We start from the raw sequence: 6,237 nt of genomic DNA, 5'->3' as shown, positions 1-6,237 counted from the left end.
GTGAATTTTGAAGAAGGTACTTCAGGCCTTGATCTGAGTAATTACTATGACTTGATTATCAGATCACCAGATCAGGATGGGAATTTGTTACATCTACAATGAAGCATCTTTCCAGGGCTCGGAATGTCAACTTTGAATGGCACCACTAGTAGTAGGAAAAGAGAAGTTTTTGCAGAAGAATCTTCAAGGGATTTCAATCTAACTCAGTGATTCAGGGATATACAATTACTCAGTGAATTGTACCAATGCTAAATCTATCTGGAACCAGCTGAGATCAAAGACAGAGAATTGTGGAGGTTTAAGGATATAATTATCGAGTTACTACCGCACCAAATCAGTTTCGTGCATTTATGTCAGAACCTTAGGATTGAACAGAAAAGTTTGTAACTACTGAATTTGAGGAAGCTCAAGTCGACGAAAGTTAACACTTTTGAAGAATGTGAGGACATAACTTCAAGGATTAGCATAACACTATCTGAGAGGTTTAGTCATGTCAGATTCAGATGGAATCCATTGGTTTCAAGTGGAGACTCTTCGGGGTTCAGTTCGACAGGTTGTTTGAAAACTGAGTTGGTCAGTACACACAATATTGTTTGGTATCTTAAGCAAAGAAGGGTTGCTATATATATTGAAGCCTTGACAAACAAGGATGATAGGGCTTGTCTGAAATTCAAGTGGATGTTTTGAAAGAAACATCACAACAAGTTCTTATGCTATTTTAGGAAAGGTGCGAGCTGGATCAGTTGCTGATGAGAAGGATGATTATGGTTATCTGGCTATCCTAGCATTCTCTGAAGATGACTCAACTCGCACATCTCAGGTACGAATTCTTTCTAACTATGCAATACATATTTCTTTATATTCAAAGCATGTTATAAATCTCTGAGTAGAATTGTTTAACACACAAGCACAAGCATGATAGCATCACAGTAGAAAATGTTAAACTGGTATGCTAGATGACTGTTCTAGTTACTAGGCTTGATGATAATCTTGTGCATGTGTCTTTAGCAGATTCTTAACATGTGTATGAATATTTAGGATTTGATTATTTGCAATGGTGAGATTAGAAGCTTTCCTTTGGAACACGACTCTTAGTTTTATGGGTTATGATCCTAGCATATATAACTTTGTTAAAACACTTAGTTTCAAATTCCCTAGTACAACTAGATTTGCTTATTTATCTGAATTGTTTGTTAAGGAATTTATTTGTTCTATGATGGAATGTCTACCTTATGTTAGTAGAACTTTTAGAACTTCATGTTATATCTAAAACTAACTTAGGTAATAGAGATAGTATAATGCTGTATAACAACGGATTGGGATTAATCCTTATGCTCTTAGAAGATTATTGAATATCTGTAATTCTACTTGCTACCTGTTACACTTGTGTTAATTGGTTTAAGTAGAGAGTACTGAATCTTCTGAATTGCATAACTGCCTACCTTGCTCTTGTCTTATCTTTGATTATTTGCCATGTGTATTCAACATCATGTCTGCTTATTTTCTTGTCATGAATGCATGTCCGTGTACTTGCATTGATTTTAGAAAAGCATGTTTGAGAATCAAATTAGGGCAATGTCTAAATAAGAATTAGCATGTTAAGGTTGATTCTGTTGTTACCACTGTTAAAGAAAAATCTCTAATCCATCCGGACCCAGTTATGATTGGGGACCATAGAACACTTTCCATTTGTGATTGCAGGTTACATATGTTCCATATGATTTTTGGTGCACTCTGTTTGCTGAGTAGCTGAAATCATATATTTACCAAAAGTACCCTGTCAGCAAATGTGATCGTGTGAGCAGTTCCGTCAATAATCTTTGAAAGATGACAACAAAGATTCTCTTGCGGGACATGCCTGTTTTCCTGGAATGTCATCATGGAAACATATCTTTCTTGGAAGAGTAAAAGCACACAAATTCCTAGTATCAAACGGTTCTCTGACAAAGGACATTATGTCAGTTCATGGAATAGTGTTTTATCTTAAATCAAGAAGGATGTGAATATTGCTCGTAGCTAATATGGAACTTCAACTGAAGATGGAGTGAGCTGTTTTGATAGTGAAGCCTCATCAGATGAGTATTAGCTATGGCACTTGAAGCTCTCAAACTTGTATGTCAAAACAAGGAGCTCTTTTTCTTAGTAAGAAGAGATTTGGTGAGAGGACTGCCTCATCTGGAATTCATTATGGATGAAGATTATGAGGTATGTCAATAGGGAAGTCAAAGGAGCATCGCACAGAAGCAAAGATATGATCAATATTGCTGAGCCGCTTCAGATGATACGTATGGATTTCTACGGATCAGTTAATGTCATGTCTACAACAAAGCCAAATATCTTTTTGCGAAGATCATTGACTACTCTAGATTCTTTCGTGTTGTTCGTATGTGTTCGAAGGACAAGACGTCACAAATGAAGGTTGATCAAGATGAACCCTGATCATTGATAAATCCAGAAAGACACCATTCTTGTCAGTGGCCAATCAGAAGCAAACACTAACTCTTGGTATGTGTTTGGAGGAAAATGCCTCTTTGCAAGTCTTGCATTTGAAGCTCAAAGAATATTTTCCTCGGCTACTCAATGGAGTCTACAGTCTACAGGGTGATTGTGATTAATCAACAGAAGGTGATTGTAAGTCTGGACAGGACATTGAACGAAACTTTGCTCCAAGCTGTTAAAGGTGATATCATTGGTATTATGATGATTCAAATCCAAGCAGAATCTCTTTGCAAGGATAAGGATTGTTAAGAAAATCCCAGCAACAGCTTAGGGGGAGCATTTGGTGGATCCACTAGTCAAACTCAACACCACATTGAAGATGAACAGGACATATCAAGAACGTATCTGCTTAGACAAAGGGTCTGGAGTCAATATCATTCCCGGGTTCTAGTTCTTAAATGTTCCGAATGATGAAGTGAAGACTAGGAGAGCTATTGTGAAAGGATATTGCATCTTTGGATTTCAATCTGAAGTGAAACTTGGGGAAGATTCAGAAGCTCTTAAAGGGATCCAGATTGACTGATTGCACAGAAAAATGATCTCAATCAGTTTAAAAGCAGATTGTGCGGATTCTGATACCTTGAATTAAAGACAATTCAGTATTTAGTACTTGTCAGGTATTCAGATTCCAACTGGATGTTTTTGGCTCTGTTACGAGGGACAAGCCAATTTGGTTGCTTAGAGTTACTTCAAAAGAGAAGGTTATGAAGATGATGGAAATAGAATCTTCAAGTTCAGGACTCTACATCTTAGTGGACTCAACGACCTTCATGATTAAACTAAAGCACCATTGACGAGACTTTGGTTCAGGATATTACAGTGAGCTAAAAGATAAAGCTTCATACAACATTTCAAGGACTTTGCAGTTGCAGATCCAACAAAATTTGTATTCTCTTTCTTCACCAGCTCTCTATGGGTTGCTATCCAACACCTGATGATCGTCACGAACATGGTATGACTTCTGATTAGCATATTATTTTAATATCTGTTTGCTAGAGTCATATTTGGTATCCAAATTAATACCTCTCATGATACAAGGCACACACAATACAACTATCTGTGCTGTGATACCATGATTATATTATATGTGGACTAACGTCACTTGTGCAAGATAATTGCTAAGTGAATGCAGATTAGTGATATGATGAGTTTGTTGGAAAGTTGCAATTCTTTATGGTCTACTAGTTAGCCTAAAGAATGATGGCAATAAAAGGAAGTCAAGGATCTTTTGAATATGCGCATTTTGGAAGATTCTAGACCTGCCAAGACTTATGCCAACAACCACTGGACTTGATCAGTACAAGAAAGGTTACATCAACTGAAATGTCAAGTCTCAGAGGTATTCAACTCATCACTTTACTTAACTGCAAGTAGATCACATACTATATTTTCTATAAGGTATTACTTCTTTCATGAGCATGTCTATCGTATTTCTTGAATGAATTCATGAGTATTAAATTGTCTATACATATGACTTGTGAATTTATTTAAAATCCAGTACCTCGTGCTTTTTGCTATTATATGTGATTGCCATGTTTATTGCTTTGCATGATTAGATGGTGATTATATGTTTTAGCATGAGTGTTTGTTATTTCAAATTATTTAAATTATGGTGCATGACAATTAAGTGACTTACTTGTTCATGATTTAAATGATTAGAGATGACATGAAGCTGACTTAATTATGTTAATTTTTTCTTGATCTACACCTCTTTAACAATTGGTATCTAGTAGAGAAATTTATCATAATCTAGTCGTGATGTATCTATATTTGTGAACATACTTAGGATTATTTTCTAGGTTGAATTCATTTTTATAGGTATAAAATCTGAAGCATGACTTATCTATTTCTAGACTTATAACTTGTATCAGTAATTGGAATGTGGTTAGAATCTAGTTAGAATTTAGTCATGATATACTAGTATTTGTGGAGTTACTTAGATTCTCTCTAGGATGAATCCATTTATATTAGTGTATATACTTAAAGCATAACTATTTGTGTTGGATATTTGATGATTTATTAATTGATATTTTATTTCATGTCTAACTGCATATAGTTGTGATACTTTTAGTGTTAGTGATATTTTGGATGCTTATATGTAGATCACTAATATTAATTGTTAATATTTTCTGTGAGGAGTTGTTGTGAGTTTACTTGTACTTAATGCTTACATGTATAGGACTTGTGAATTTTTCTTCAACTTTCCCTCGGGCTTGCGAATATCTTTGTATGATTGTCATGATTTTAGTTGTTATATGTTGATCTGATAATTATATGATATTGCGTAGGTAATTATTATTTTATCTTAGTTAAATTGTGATCTACAATTATATTCTCATTTGTTTCATGATTGACCTTGATAGAATAATAGAAGCATGATTAATTCATCTTTGAAATATTTGATTGGTATCTTTTCTTGATGCTTTATTGATGTTTTATTTTTGAATTGATTGTGATGTATTGGCACTGGTGAAATATTGTTGCATATTTCTTAAAACCACTAGTGCTAATATATTTTAGGTGTTTAATATTCTGAGTACAAGGGAGACAACATAATCTTTATTCTGTCTCATATTTATGTTCTGGAGTGGTGAGTTTCTTCAAAGAAATTTTCTTATCAATTGATTTCAATAATTGGTATCCACTACTCTATTTCATAAATATCTCTTAGAATATTTTGCATCTATACATGTAGCGTCATAGGACGAGACATTGATTATCTTGTATTTGTGTACTTGGTGATTTTTGTCACTTGCAGCGTCTGTTTTGACGATGTGCTAGTATGAGGCCTTTTCACTAATTAGTGTGGCGAGTGCTTTATACACTGTACGCATAAATTTTCTTGTTTCCTTTTTAAAATTGTAGTGAGAAACAAGAGTCTGTGTCTTTTTCAAATACAAGTTCATTTAAACCTTTTATGCATAGATACAGACTCTCGTACGCAAACAAGTTTTTAATGGAAAACTTTAATTCTTTCATTGGTTGTGATTGTCATTCTTTATGCAAATCATTTTTACAATCACAACTGATTCATTTTTTTCTCAAAAGATTAAATGCAATTGCTTTCATTCAAAATCATAGATTTTCTAAAGTGCATTTATATCTCATTCTGTTCTTCGGAACTTAATCAGCCTCTTGGCTTTCCTAGATAGTCATAAGGTTGAAAACCAACAATCTTTATCCCAGACTATAAAACCAAATTCAGAACACATCCCAACTTTTCCCTTGGAGTAATAAGGAACTTATTAGACTAGAGGTCAATGAGGGAGAAACTGTACTTGTTGCAGCAAATAAGGATGTGAGGGATAGTGTACCCACAGCTCTACCTCTCAAGAAGAAAAGGTGTTTTTGAACTTGAGGTAACTGTTACTCATCTGTATTCTCTCAAAAGAATATAGAGCTGAAAAGGCAATAAAACAGTCTCTGGAATCATTCTCTCAACAGGATGAGTCCATTGAAATTCGCTCGTCAGCCAGAGCATCTTGTATTGAGTCAAGCACATCATCAGTAACCACTCTGATGAAGAGCCTAAACAAAAATCTTATGGACACAATACAAGAGAGTGCACAGTAAGGTTAAAGGTTTTGTTCCAGAAGCAACTTCTTCATTTACCATTTTACGGTAGATAAGATGGTTGATGCCTTTACAGGTGTAAGGAGGAAACGAGGATCTCAATTGCCAAATCTTCAGGATTCTCGTCTCCCTCCCCAGATAAGAACAGATCTGGATCCAATCGGA

The sequence above is a fragment of the Daucus carota genome, chromosome 8, assembly GCF_001625215.2.
Source record: "Daucus carota subsp. sativus chromosome 8, DH1 v3.0, whole genome shotgun sequence".
In the NCBI taxonomy this organism is placed as follows: Eukaryota; Viridiplantae; Streptophyta; class Magnoliopsida; order Apiales; family Apiaceae; genus Daucus; species Daucus carota.
Note: the sequence above shows the minus strand (reverse complement) of the source record.